A 15,857-nucleotide genomic window follows, 5' to 3' on the forward strand; every position below is an offset into this window, starting at 1 on the left:
AGCTTACAAGTCTCTATCTAACACTCAATAGAGAGGTTGAGGCCGACGTTTTCATCGCGAAAACGTGTACGTCGTACGTTCAGCGCCGCTTTCCTGTACGCCTAGAAGTTTGACAATGGTGTTTGGATAGTCAGTGTAATCATGCTCGACATTCCAAACAATTTTATAGTTTTTACGTGTATGTCATTTTGTCCATAGTATACGGATAAAATGGAGTTTGGATGATCTCAATTAAACTAACAATATTTTTTTTTCTATTATTTTAATATTGTAAATGTTTAGTATATTTGATAGGTAAAGAACCAAAGATGATTGGTGTAGAATATGACAGTGCTGTGATTTACCAATAAAGGGTTATGAACCTAAAATAAAACCGTATGTCATTTTGTATGTATTTCCCCTACATGTGTAGTTTGTGGAACAAAAGAACTAAAAATGGAATATACTCAATATGTTTTAGTTTGAATATGATTTACAATAAAAAATATAACAGATAAATACTTAATATTATGTGCTTATTAATGATTATAACTAAAAAACGCTTTAATTCTGAATAAATATAATGGGATTTTATAAAGAACATTGGTAAAATAGGCTATAGTCTACACGTAATGTGTATTTAAATGATTAGTAAGCCAGTCTATAAACAGCGTAAATTTGATTATTTTTCATCTACATTCATAAATAAAATTTTGAAATTACAGTTAAATACGTTATACTTCTGTATAAAATTAATAAATGCTGGAATTTCAACATTGACTGAAGTAATGGATAAAATAAAAAGGCTTAATACTAATTGCAACCAGTCTCGAATTAATATTGATAGTAATATAAACAATATTTCCATGCTTTAGGTTGAAATGAAGGTTGTTTTGTAAATAAACGGTCGATCGCGATCTGCCTATTGACAAAATTACACATAGAAATCTATTGCACTTAAAGTTAAGTACAATGTATTTCTATGTTTACTGAAGATTTGACCTTAACACCATTTGTTGATCAGAATAAATAATTTATTTGTTACTAATTAATTATTGAAAGGTAGGAAGGCGAGTTGGCAGACTATCTAACCATAAATATAGACACTTGTTTTTATATACTGAGAGTTAGAATAAGGTAGAATCTTTGTTAGTTCTTCACTCCGTATAGTTTACTTACGGTTTTAAAAAGTAGCTATTAGCTTATTGTTTTCAAGAATATCTGTTATAATCTGTCTTACAGATAAAGTTTCTCTAAGTAAACAGAGAAGCGCTATGTTGTTTCGAGTAAGGTTACATTTAAGCATGGAGGGAAAAGATTTCGTGCTAGAAATAATGTAGTAGTAGTTTTACATCCGATTCGATATGTGTTACGTTTCATACGCCAAGGACAGCCTGAAAGTATAAAATGATATTGATAGTAATGAAAATATACAGGTTTAACACTCTTTATACATACAGTAAATTGTACATTTATAACATATTTTATAAATTAATTATCTCAAATATAATGTATATTTAGTAAAAATGTTTTTGAAAAATATTTTTAGTTTGTCATTTTAACTAAATTAAATTAAATTAAAATAAATTTAAAGGCTGAGATGTGACTTTTTAACGAATTCTTATTGTGTTCATTAAAAAAACCTCGTCCTTTTACAAACCTGTTTTAATAATTTAGCCACAGGATATTTTTTTAAATATTAATTTGCAGTACATAATATAAATGATTGTAAAATATTAATATATATTTAATTTATATTAAATTATATAAATGTAATGTTTAATATAAATTATATTATGATTTATATTAAAAATTAAAGGCATATACGCGATTAATATTGACTAATGTAGGTTATAAGCACGAGCATATGAATATCCTTTGCTTTCTGCTTTCTTTGGTTTTTTTTATCTCGCTTTTCCCGAATTTTTCCCACTGTTTTGCCAGAATTTGGGAGGGTAGTTGCCCTCTAATCCTCCGACTTGTATGTCCGTGATTAAAAGAATATATTTTCGGTAATCTGATATCTGATAAACGAAACATCACACTGAATAACTAGTATAAATACCAGAGACCATACAAAAGTATATTAAATGTTTTCTAACATACCGTTATTTAATGAGCTTTTGCTCTTTTACGAAAGGATGATTAGCATCCTCTGTTGATAGTAATTTTCAGTTTTGGAGTTTTAAGAGTTTTAACTTTTCAGTTTTTGAAGTAGTATTTATTTTATTTGTTGAACAAAAAGCTAATAGAATTTATTCAAACTTGCATTTTCGCTCTCGAAATTATACTTTCGTTGTCATTGGATATTTAAACATTAAAAAATTCTTGCTTTATTTTAGTGTTTTGTTTAAAAGTCTATTAATACATAAATTTAAATCTATTTAAAACAAGCAATTATTTATTGTGACATCGTCACAATGCCGGGCTGAAATTTTTAATTTTAATTTATTTAATTTAAAATATATGCTTTCCATCTCAAATTAGTAGTGGCTTGCTCTTGTACAGTACATCATACTTTTAGTTTAACAGTAGAGTCCAGCTTGACACCTTTCAGCGAAAAATTTTTGAATTGAAATAACTTAACTTTCATTCTATACCGGAACTTCGTGTATAGTTAATCGGGGTCTCCTGCCCTAAGCTAAAGCTATTCACATCTGGTCTCGTCTTTCACCTATGTAACTCCGTTCAGACGGACAGACGGAAGACCAACGACAGTGATAATTTATAGGTCTACAATTTTTTTCAAATTGCAGCCCAATTTATTGCTAGATCTTCTTTACACATGAGATAAATTGTGTTTTAGCAACAAGGAATTTTAAAAATAATAGATATTTTCCCCCCTCAATAATACAGTAGAGCGTCGTTTATCCGAATCAATTGGGGACTGGGGTTGTTCGGATAACTTATTTTTCNGCCCAATTTATTGCTAGATCTTCTTTACACATGAGATAAATTGTGTTTTAGCAACAAGGAATTTTAAAAATAATAGATATTTTCCCCCCTCAATAATGATGGGGGAAATATCTACAGTAGAGCGTCGTTTATCCGAATCAATTGGGGACTGGGGTTGTTCGGATAACTTATTTTCGGATAACCGACTATGTACGAAAAAATATAATAACCTATTTCATGTTGAAATTTTTTTCTGTTGCGTGTCGTTTCGACTTGAATTTTCGTCGATGTTAAGCCTAACGTAAACTTTTTAAAATAATAATCGTGGCTATTGTATCGTTAAAAATTATTTCTTTATTTTTTACAAACAAAATAAATATATTGAAAAATATAAAAACAAAAAAATTATACTTTAGAAGTTAATATAGTATCAAATTGAAAAATATGAAAACAAAAAAATTATACTTTAGAAGTTAATATAGTAAACGTTCGATTCAGCATGACACACAGTCCTCAGAAAAACACCACACAAAAGTACCAGTGCTGCCAGCTAAAACACATACACAAATAAAAAAAATATTAGATTAGCCCAAGACATAGCCAAAGATTGCAGCGCCACAGCACTAGCGAAAATTTAAATTTGCTGACTAGAATGCTTTCGGATAACCGGCTTTCGGATAAACGACGCTCTACTGTACTAATAAAGTTTCATTCAATTCCAACACCTCCTTCTTGGTGTATAAATGTTGTCAATAAGTATGTTTTAGAGTAATATTTTTTTTACAAATAGTAAGGAGTTTATATTTTCTACTTCAATAATCTATTTTCTTTCGTGACGGGACTACTACATCAGTTTATAAGTGACGCAAATAAGCAAAATCAAATTAAATTAGTGAAAATGTCCTATTTATCCTAGTAGACAGACCAGTGGATAGAAATTATATTTTATTCGTAAGATATTTTATTAAATTTAATATTCGATTTATTCGAATTGTTTGATTTTAAATATATAATTAATATCTAATATATTAGAATAAATTTTTAAAACTCTGCCCTTTGAGCACTAAGAGTATCTTTTTACCAAGTTCATTATGGGTTCGGCCAGGGCCACAATTGGGCGGCCTGGTAGCGAAGGATGGACCTGACATATCTGGGGAACTACCCTCCGAAAAATTCCTAGGGTTTTATCGATCGTCCGGATTCGATTCCGAGTCTCCCACAGCGGTGAGTTGCTACTCTAACACTTGGCATTCTAGTCGCCCTTTACTTTTCATTCATGAGCATTTTTATAATATTGAAAATTCGATATGAATTATGTTTTACAAGAGAAATCTCTAAGTTGTAAAATCATAGTTTTAAACACATTGTAAATTTTGATGGGAACAATTAAATTCGATGAAAGTCGGTACCGATTCTACCGACTAGATATTTCTTATACTTTTTATTGGGCTGCAATTTGATAAGATTGTAGACCTATAAATTCACTGTCATCCGTCCGTCTGTCTGTCATTCCTTAATTTAGTGAACGGAGTTAGATAGATAAAAGTCGAGACCAGATGTGGAAACCATAGGGGCAGTAAGCCCCGATTAACTATATACGTACTCCCGATATAGATAGGAAGTTATGTTATTTCAATTCAAAATTTTTTGTTGAAAAGTGTTAGATGACTGGCAGGACGCTATTATTAAAAAACCGTATGATATATGGAGGAAAAGACTACTAATTTGAGGTGGAGAGCACATATTTTAAATTAAATAAATTAAAAATATGATTAAAAATTGCAGACCTATGGAGTTAAGTGTAATAGTCTTCAGGCCCGTGCGCAAATTTTTAAAAGGGTGAAGTTAAAAAACAATTTATTTTTTCATAACGTATTCATTAATTTTTATACTACAATAGACTGAGACGAAATTGAATAGGTACTGTACAAATAAATATAACTTATCTACAATATACTGCTTAATTTTACTTTTACCTTGATAGTGTTTATATCAATATTTAAAAAAAAAAAAAACAGATTTTGTGGAGATTTTGTCTACTACAGTTAATAATTGCTTACTAGTGGCCGGGTTTATCCACTCGGCCACTAGTGGGCAAATATTAACTGTAGTAGACAAGTTAAAAATTTCATATTGAAATAAATACTACGTTTATCACTAAACATTGAATACCAGTTTGCGCGTAACCAATGGGCTGGCCATATGGAGCTTTTCGTGTTTTCTTCAAGTTTATAAACCCAAACAAGGCCAATTTTCCATTGAAAGTTCTTCCGGAAAGTCTTCGAATCAGTTAATATTTATAGAAGCTAATAGAATGTCACGATGCATGTCAGCTAAAATGAAGATAAATATTAGCTTCGTTAAGCTAATATTTATTTTCTAGAAAGTTTGTTCTGTCTATTACATTAAACAGGGCCGCTATTTTGGCGCCTGAAGCAAACCTGAGAATGGTTCCTATGTAAAATAAATGTAGTGTTTTCGACAAAACACTACATTTATTTTGGTATTGCTGTTTCAAAATTTTTTTAGTAGTTACAATACAATACAATAAAAATTTTATTTTACAGAAAAACGAAAAAATTATAATACGAATTAACAATTTGCAACAAACATTTTTCAGATACAACAAAGAAGAAAAATATTTTTGAAGTAAACAACACAATTCAATTTGAAACAAAATAATAACAACAATAAATACAAATTGCTCTCTTTACGAAATTATCAGCATAGTGAAACTCGGAAATAGGAAGAAAGAGTACATCAAATAAACGATCACTATAACTGACAAAATTCATTAGCATTGATAAAAATTTCAGTTATTTCGAGGCGTGAAAGAGAAGATAAATTCACTAAACTCCGTGTGAGATAAGAGTTTCTATTATTGATAAATGAACGTAGTCAATATTTAATTAAGTACTTTGTTTTCTTCACATTTTCGAGAGGATTTTATTTTATATAAATGTTTTTATTTAGTCTTTAACATTTTGAGATCTTTAGTACCAAAATGCTTTCGCTTTCGTTGCCTCACTGCGTCATCTAGCGAAACGATTTGATACCAAAGCATCACTTTTCCAAGTATTTTATTTAAAAAACTAAAGCTTTGAACAAGACGATTTTTCGGTAAAAATTATAATAGAAAAATTTGTAATTCATAACAATAGAATTATTCTTAATGATAAATTATTTGTATAATAAAAAATTTCTATATTTTTATACATAAAAAATGAAATACTTTTACAAAAATAAATTATTGTTCTAGAATAATTATGTGAGGCTACTACATTAATCACATAATATATACTACAAATTGTTTAATCTTCCGATCGATTACGATACAATTGCGTTTCAAGTCTCAGTGTTGAGTAATTTCAGAGAGGGACCAAGAACCCTGGAACCCTCAAAAGTAAAGGGAAAACAACACTAGTAAATTTTTCAAAAATTTTTTCTTAATTAAAATTCATTTTTTTTAATGTATGTTATGTCGTTTTTTCTATTACTCGTGAATTAGCGGTCACATAAAGTAGGAATTTTATTGAATTCGCTTTAAAAATTTTTTTATCCGTTCAACTGGGCTCCCAAAAATTAAATTTTATTTAAGCTACTGAGTGAATTTCCCATACAATTTACACACGTACATGTAATATAATGTCAATAAAAGTTCAATGATTATATATCTGGGTCAATTTAAAATTGTGCTGAGTTATTATGAACTTCACCTAACGGAATCTGTCAGTATTAAATATGAGATGGGAAATAAAACTTGACTCAACCTATCGATGAAAAAAAAAAACAAAAATTTGATTTGAATTCTTTTTGCTATTGAATATTCTACATCTTACGCTATCGGTTGATACCTTTGTACGACTCCTATAATTCCCAGATTTTCAGATTTCTCATCATTTAATTTGTTTTTTCTTCTATGACCCACCAATAACCGAATAGTTAGAACTACTGAACACTGGAAGTTCGTGCCTGATCAACAGGCTAGCCGTATGAAATTTTCCGTGTTTTTTTTTCACGTGTCTGACATCTGAATGGGAGTCAGTTTCCCATAGCAGGTCCCCTGGAGGCACTTTTTTTTTTGACAGAAATGGATATCCGAAATGTTCCGTTGCCTTACCTATCAATCTACCCGCCTTCAAATCTATAGTATAAAAATCAGGGCTGTGGAGTCGTGTAAAAATCTACCGACCCCGACTCCGACCAGGGAGGACTTGTTAAACAAATATTTTTATTTTAACTTTAATTTTGTTATCCGTAAAACTTTCCCGTGATAAAAATAAGTATCTAATTTAAAAATAAAATAAAAGCCTAGAGTTGAATATCTTCGTCAGACAAAATTATTCCTAAATTTAAAAGTCGTATTTTGCCATTCTGTACGGTTATTCCCAACGACATATGACTACCAGACCCCGAACCGGGCCGCCATCTTTGAAGCGAATTGAACGCGCTTCCGCCATGACACTTAAAAGGCATAAACCTGCTGGATATACATAATACAGATATGACCGTTTATTACATAAATATACAATTGTTATCACACGATGCTTTTGCTAAACTGTGGCTTTAACTCAAACTGTCTTAGTCCTAAAACACCAGTCCTAACAAATAGTGCTAACACAGAAAACCACAGCTGTGCCCTAGCGCCTACGTCCTAACGTGAAAATCTGTTTTTCTCTGGATTGTCGAAATACTGATACTTTTTTTGATATGTGGAGCAACGCTATTAAGGGAAAACTCTGTTAATTTTAGGGAAATTTCAGGTGTGTTCAGAGGGTTAACACGGTAGAAGGTTGACTACCTCTTCCTCGCAGCTATCACTTAGTGCACAATTCTGGTGAACTTCGCTGTATACGTTCTCGTTTCTCCGCGTTTTTTAAATGATTTATGCATGCTAAACTTGTAAACTTTTTGTTAAATTCAAGTTAAAATGCTTTTATATATGCAATCCTGGAAAAAAGTTTGAAACCGTCTGGTTTTCAAACTTCCCATTAAAATTAATTGATATCCTGTAAATATGTTGTTGTTTAAGTATTAAAATAACCATAAACAAATATGAAGTAAAAATTTATTTTCGTATTTCAAAAAAAAAAAAAAAAATCATATACAACAAATTATTCCTTGCAATTTGCCTGAAAAAGTTTGAGACCACGATTTAAAAAAAAGCCACAAAAACAAAACATAGTGGGAAAAACAATGTTTAATACTTGGTACAGGATTCCTCTCCTTCCCAATTCATCACCAAACGATTATTGATGCTAATGTCTGAAATTCCATTTAATCGATGCAAGATGTGTGATTACCAGAGCCCCTTCGGCCGCCAATTTAAAGTCTTTTAATCTTTAAAATTGGCGTTTCCACTTCCCGGGACGAGGACCCAGGGGTTGGATTTGTGGGAAGCGTGTGTTCGGGTTGTTTCATTGTGTCGAATTACACAGAACGAGGCGCTTGACGTGTAAGTGCGTGAGTGCGAGAATTCGAGTAAAGGTTAAACGGTGTATATCTTCGTGTACAGTGGTGTTATGTCCGTGCGTGTGTGTGTATGTGTGTGATCGAAGAACATCTTCGGCATGTCTATAAACAGAAAACAGTAAATTACGATACGAGAATAAGATGTGTTAAGAAATGAAACGAAAGAGTTCTTACCATCGGAAAATATTCACTTGTACGATAAATGGTCACTTGGTCCTCTTCGTGGTAAAGTTGGGGAGGGAGATTCTTCTCCCTCCCAAATGTTCCTACAAAACACAAAGGCAGTGAGAAAACGAGAAGTTTATTCATTTATTACCTAAGGTCAAGATTATTACCTTAATCAGACAGCCTTTCTTCCCGAACAGTGTTATGAGAAGAGCGAAGGGTTCGTTAGGCTAGCCTAGGCTAACCTAACCAACCCTAACCGGAAGCTCAATCCTCATAACAGCTGTTTGGGAAGAAAGGTCGGCCGAATGTCGCGTCCGGTGAAGAAACGTGTCAAGTCCGTGGGTCACGTCCGGGTAAGAAAGGTCACGTCCGTTAAAAAGTGTCATGTCCGGGTAAAAAGTGTCGAATCCGGTAAGAAAGTCGCATCCGGGTGAAGAAGAGGAAATCGAAGAAGATCACCGCCTAGGCCAAGGCAACCGCAGCCGTCCGCAGCAACTAAACCACGGACAGCACGGTCCCTCGACTTCGGGGGCTCTCTCCTCCGACTCCTCCCCGTCCAGACTTCGGCCAGGCGGTGGCGTCGCCGTCGCGGACGAACGGGCAGAACGCGACCAAACAGAAAGTGTCAGCTCGGACGAGCTGTCACTTTCGACATCCTCCACAGCAAGGTCTGTGGCCGGATGACCCCCGAAGACCTCGGCCAAGCGCACTGGACCCAGGGTGTAGCGTCGCATCATCCCGACTCCGGGAGGATGCCACGCCACGCGCACTTGGCGAAGGCCTTCTTCACCCGCTGCCTGTCGCTCCTCGAACGGCACGGAACGACAGACTCGTTCCGCGTCGTCCGAGGAACCCTCTCCCTCCGGCGCCACCGCCTGCCTCCGCCGGAACCGCCTCCAACAACGCACCAACGTCTTCATCCTGTAAAAAAGAAAATTTGCAATTAGTCCAGTGAAAACAAAAGCTTAAATTAATGCTTAAATTCTTCCGAGTAAAAGCAAACCGCCTTTTTAAATCTAAAAGATTCGAATCCGACTATCGAACGATGTGCCGAGATGTCTTCTGGGACCGATTCTCCAAGTAATATTAAATCAATTCTTACGTCTAGGGTCAATATGGACTAAGACTTACCTAAAAAATCTTGAATCCTCTCCGCAAAAGTCCACAAACCGCAAAAAAAGCAACGCAATCCAAGAGCAGAACAAAAGCACGTCCGAAAGCAACAAGAAACACAATCGAACTGCGATTCGTCATGCGTGACGTATTTCGAACAAACGTTAAAAAACGCGTCAACAATGTTCGAATTTCGTAAAAAATCAATTTTTTTATTTTTTTTTAATTAATTAATTTATAATTATTTTTCTTTTTTAAATTATATTAATAATTTAATGAATTAAATAAATAAATCATCTTCTGCATTTACATGGTGCAGAATGTCGACCGTGGATCTTTTTAAATTCTACGTCTCCAGGCTTGACCATCTCCGAAATTCGTTGGAATAAATGTTTTTCGTCCATTTTCGACCATGGCATGAAATAAATGAAATTCTTAGGATTCCTCGGTCGCCGCGGGTTTCGCCTATTAATGCAACATTAATATTAAAAATAGCGAAAAACCTTTATAATACGGCCGAACGAAAATTAAGTCGGACACAGAGGATAAACAGACTGAGCTAGGGGGAAACGACCATTCTTTCTCCTTGAATTTCTGACTTTTTAAACGATCTCTCCCCTAAGTTCTTAATGTCATCGCTTAATCAATTTGACACGTCCGCAAGTGTTGATCCAACTTTGAAACTTTCGCTCGTACCTCTCGTGCCATGATATTTTATTTCCTGACTTACAACGCGACAATTTTGCTACATTTATTTCTAAATTTTGTCATTGTCTTAACCTCGAGAACGGAATTATATGAAATCCGAGACCAGATGTAGAAACTTTAAGGAGGCCCCAATTAACTATATATGATCTTCCGATTCAAACCGAAAGTCTCGTTTTTTTCAATTCAAAACGTCAGTTAACGGAAAAGTGTGATGTACAGGGGCATTTAATTCAAAATATAATTAAGAATTGCAGTCCGGCATTGCTAGTAGTTATCGTTTGTTTGTGAAAATTTTTACGATGAAAACTAAATTTTTATCTTTGTCGTGTTATGAAGCAGAATATCGAAGTTAAAATCCTTCTGAGAGGTAAAAAGGAGTTAATAATAGCAAGAAAAGACATTTTCCTGTCAAAAATAAACAAAGAAAACATGCCAGTAAGTGCAGGAGACTGATATGTAGAAAATACACCATTAAGATGTGTACAGATTGTGCACTACATCCATCATTGTGACTAACAAAAGTATATTAAGACGAACTATTTTTTTTCGTTGATTAATTTATTATATTCTATCANTCTGCATTTACATGGTGCAGAATGTCGACCGTGGAGAGGTAAAAGACGATCTTTTCAAAATTCTACGTCTCGAGGCTTGACCATTTCCGAAATTCGTTCGAATAAATATCTTTTTCGTCCATTTTCGATCATGGCATGAAATAAATCAAATTCTTAGGATTTCTCGGTCGCCGTCGGGGTTTCGGGTTTCGCCTATTAACATCAAACTGGATAAAGTTAATATTAAAAATACCGAAAAACCTTTATAATACGGCCGAACGAAAATTAAGTCTCGACACAGAGGATAAACATACTGAACTAGGGGGAAACGGCCATTCTTTCTCCTTGAATTTCTGACTTTTTAAAGGATCTCTCCCCTAAATTCTTAATGTGATCGCTTAATCGATTTGACACGTCTGCAAGTGTTGATCCAACTTTGAAACTTTCGCGCGTACCTCTCATGTTATGATATTTTATTTCCTGATTTACAACGCGACAATTTTGCTTTGGGAGGAATGCTACATTTATTTCCAAATTTTGTCATTGTCGTCCGTCTGCATGTCTTAACCTCGAGAACGGAATTATATGAAATCCGAGACCAGATGTGGAAACTTTAGAGACAGGAGGCCCCAATTAACTATATATGATCTTCCGATTCAAACCGAAAGTCTCGTTTTTTTCAATTCAAAACGTCAGTTAACGGAAAAGTGTGATGTACAGGGGCATTTAATTCAAAATATAATTAAGAATTGCAGTCCGGCATTGCTAGTAGTTATCGTTTGTTTGTGAAAATTTTTACGATGAAAACTAAATTTTTATCTTTGTCGTGTTATGAAGCAGAATATCGAAGTTAAAATCCTTCTGAGAGGTAAAAAGGAGTTAATAATAGCAAGAAAAGACATTTTCCTGTCAAAAATAAACAAAGAAAACATGCCAGTAAGTGCAGGAGACTGATATGTAGAAAATACACCATTAAGATGTGTACAGATTGTGCACTACATCCATCATTGTGGACTAACAAAAGTATATTAAGACGAACTATTTTTTTTCGTTGATTAATTTATTATATTCTATCTCTGTTATAAACTGAATTACTTCTTAAAAAGAATCGCTACTATTAAGTCAGTATTAATGGAAGCTCTTAAATAAGATTTAATAATTTTAATAGCGGAAAATAAACACTCTACCGAAACTTGGGTTGATGGCAATGCTGTGACGGTCAATGCTGTATCTTGGATAATGTCTGCAGTATCACCGTTTTAACATCCAAATTTGAAGAACGGTCATGTGATTTACTTTTTCCAATGCATTGTAAAAATTATGTTTAACAAACGAACTTAAGTTAATATTTGCAATATGTTTACAAATAAGATTGGGTCAATCAAAATAGAAATGAACGTTTATCTGACAGATGAGTCGTAACTTTTATGAGATATGCAAAGTTTTATTTGATAAAATTATCTCATCATCACGGTGTTAACTTTATAAAGTTGCAAAAGTAAATTTTTTATATACATTAAATAATTTAAAATTTTTAAATATTATATGCTGCAATTAAAATATACATTCAATAATAATAAAATTATAATTAAAATATTTGAAAAATTCAAAGGATTGACAACTCTTATGACTCTCCAGTGGCGAACGGTTCCGTTCCCTAAACACTGGCAGCCGATTGCAGAGACAACGTTTAGAAACTTTTTTTTTTAACTCTTTCTGCCCTGTGGGCACTAAGAGGGCCTCATTTTGCAAGCCCATTACGGGTTCGGCCATGCCCACAATGGGGCTGCCGGGTGGTGAGGGACGGGGCCCGACATACCAACCCCCGAAAAATTATTGGGGATTTTTCGACCCGTTCGGATTCGAACCCGGGTCCCCCAGAGCGGTAGGCTGCCACCTTGACCGCTCGGCCATCCGGCCGCTACGTTAGAGACTGACGGCGGTTTACAGATCGGGTAGACCGCTGTTCAGAAAAATTTCATTGCCCAGACGGCGTTTGTCGCCTGCCACAATGTACACAGCGATTAGAAACATGTTGTTTGACCTATTTTCAAGACTCACGCGACAGTAGGTTTAGAGGGCTTTTCAATTCGAGTGGTAGCTTTGTTCGTGGAAAAGTTTAGATAAAAACAGATATCGTTCCTTTGATAAATGTTGTAAACGGTACGAATCGACAAAATTATTCATTAATTAATTGCTTGGAGCAATATTAACAAAATTAAATACTTTAAATTGTTTTAAATGTTCCAATTTCGATATTCAAATGGGTGAAGACTTAAAACTTCAATTAATTTAAATCAGATGCATTTATTTACAATTCGAGTATCGTGTCGGTTATAAAACGTTAACGCATTTTGGAGTCATTGTACTGTTAAACAAAGGAGACAATTTTAATTATTACAGAAATCTGTTTATAGATATAAAAAATGTAATATTAATAATAAAATATTTAAAATTATTCATTTCGATAGTTACGAAGGGAGACAGTAATAAGATGTCGAAATAATTTCTTAAAAATCTATTCCGAAGACGAACTTCGAATTCGGTATAAATTTTCTAAATATGGATTTGTTCGTATTTTAAACCGTATTGGCGACGAAATTAAATATCGAAATGGAAAAGGATTGTCATTAATTGCTGAACAATGGTTTTCACGGCCTTAAGATTTTATTTCTGGAAGCTTTCCGAATATAGCTGGCGACCATTTCTGACGTCACAAACAAATAACCCGATTGGCCGAATGACTCCTAAAACAGGGGTGTAATAGAGAAAAAAGTAAGAGCCAATGTTTTGCCGATGTTCGTTTAGAGGGCGTTCAGAAATAGACGATCGTCGTCTTTGCAACGCATTTTAAACCGCGGTTCAGCCAGCCAACGTCTATAGGCCGTTCTGTTGATAAACGTCGTTCAACGTAAACTCTGACTCTGCAATCGGCTGTGGGTGTTCGGCCGTGGGTTTGCGCCTCGCCAGGACGGGCTGGCTAGGTAGAGAGAAGCGAGTGGGGATTCGATTCCGGGTCTCCCAGAGCGGTAGGCTCTCACTACTACTTTGACCGCTCGGCCATCTGGCCAGCGGTCAAAGTTCACGTGGCCGTCCGGAATCCCAATTTATGTGATTTGAATAAATATTGTTTATTTTCCAATTAATTTAAGTGTGGAGGTGCATTTTGAAACGGATCCGGACTTAGTTTACTTTACAAAATCATTACTCGGAATTAGACAGATTTAGGTTTAAATTTATTGAAAGCTTTGTTTGAATAGTTTGTATCGGAAATAAGTGTGCAAAGCGAGAGCCGACTTAGGTGTTCAAGGAGGGCGAAACCGTCCTAGTAAATAAATACTGTATGTCCTTTGCTAAATTTTGTTCGTTAGATAACGAATAGTTACGCAAGTCATTTAAAAATTTTCAATATTGTTCAAATATTTGTTAAATAAATATTTACAGGTGATAAATAATTTTCGTAATCGAGGCATTTTTTCACAAATTCTAAATTTATCATTTTCATATTTATGATTGTGTGACCGCAGAATCGGCACCTCTTTGGCGCCCTGTCAGGATGACACCACTGTGTCTTGTAACAGACACAGAAAAATTTTATTGGCCGTTACTTTTGGTTACGCGAACGGTCGCGTTGTGGACTTTTAGTTCCGGGATGAAGGCGTAAAGAGAGAATCAGAGGAATTACACTCTACATAATCTATACATAATGCCCGTTTATTATTCTTTTTAAGCTAAATACAATCGATTCAGTTAACATATCTATTTTCTTCCCGATTACACGTATTCATGAGAGAGAGAGAGAGAGAGAGAGAGCTCACATGTGTTTCGCGTGAGGATAAATACCTTGCTTTAAGTTGTCGAATAGTCGTTAGTCTTCGAGTCTCTATGTGGCACCAAGTTCTTTCGAACGTTGAAAGTTGGGTCTGATATGACACAAAGTTCTTCCGAACGTTGATACTTGGGTTCGATATGACGCAAAGTTCTTTCGAACGGCGGCGATTAGAATAGTAGCGGCTAATCCGTGCACGTAAATCCACAGTTCACACCAAACTCCGGAGACTGACTCTTACGCATCGACCCCCCCTTTTATAAAGGGGGTATCGTTGGGTTTTTCCCACTGCCTTATTAGGACTGTTTTTTCACCACTGACCAATAGAGGTTTTCTTTTGTCTTTTCGTAGATTCCGGGTGACACATTCGATGTATCATCCTCAACACGGGATTAAGTTCGTGGGAAAAAAGTTTTATGTTCTTTTTATATGTTGGATCGTTGTTTATTTCTCTAAACTGTTCCTCTTACGAGAAAAAAAATATTTAACAATTTATTCCAATAAATTCGGCTTTCACAATTGTATAAATTTTAATTTCCAAAAGATTGTTTTAAATAACTATTGTTATAACCTGCTGCTATTTTAAGGAACAACAATACGGTTTTATTTAATTCACAAAAATGTACAAAAGGAATTAGGTTAAGTGGCAAATATGGCGATAGAATATTTACAAACACAACTTTAAATCACGTGACTTTTTCTCTGCGTGTCATTAATTAACTTAAGTGTGCCGCGAAAATTTAATTATAGGTGTAAGTGTGTTGTGAGAAAAAAAACACTGGTTTAAAAAAGACTGGTCAAAAACGATGGACATGAAATCATGCTCGTTTGACATCAGCCTTAATAATTAAATTAATTAATGAATTAATAAAAATTATTTATAATGAAATTTAAATATTATATGGAAAATTCTTTTGCATTTGTATTTGTTAACAACTTAATGTTACTAAATACCAATACAAAAGAATTTTTGAAAATGAATACTGCAACCAATATCGACTTTTTGCCGCTGTATATCAACTCAAGTACTGTACTACAGGCCTATATTCTTTAATTTATTTAAGGCCGTAGAAAAAATGATAAAATCTTCACAGTTCAGGATTCAGTCATGAGCATTGTTCTTATCAGGAACAAGCGGT

General features: G+C 34.1%; 1 long non-coding RNA gene across 1 annotated transcript; it reads right to left on the reverse strand.

Moving 5' to 3' along the window:
- Nucleotides 1-7,992: 7,992 nt before the first annotated feature.
- LOC111622784 lies at nt 7,993-9,784 on the reverse strand. Its single transcript, XR_002756335.1, has 4 exons — nt 9,646-9,784; nt 8,521-9,435; nt 8,082-8,448; nt 7,993-8,006 (listed from the first exon to the last, which is right to left on the reverse strand). It is a non-coding gene; the product is annotated as an uncharacterized LOC111622784 (long non-coding RNA).
- Nucleotides 9,785-15,857: the final 6,073 nt, after the last annotated feature.

The sequence above is a fragment of the Centruroides sculpturatus genome, unplaced genomic scaffold (assembly GCF_000671375.1).
Source record: "Centruroides sculpturatus isolate CEXI.00-Female unplaced genomic scaffold, Cexi_2.0 scaffold331, whole genome shotgun sequence".
In the NCBI taxonomy this organism is placed as follows: Eukaryota; Metazoa; Arthropoda; class Arachnida; order Scorpiones; family Buthidae; genus Centruroides; species Centruroides sculpturatus.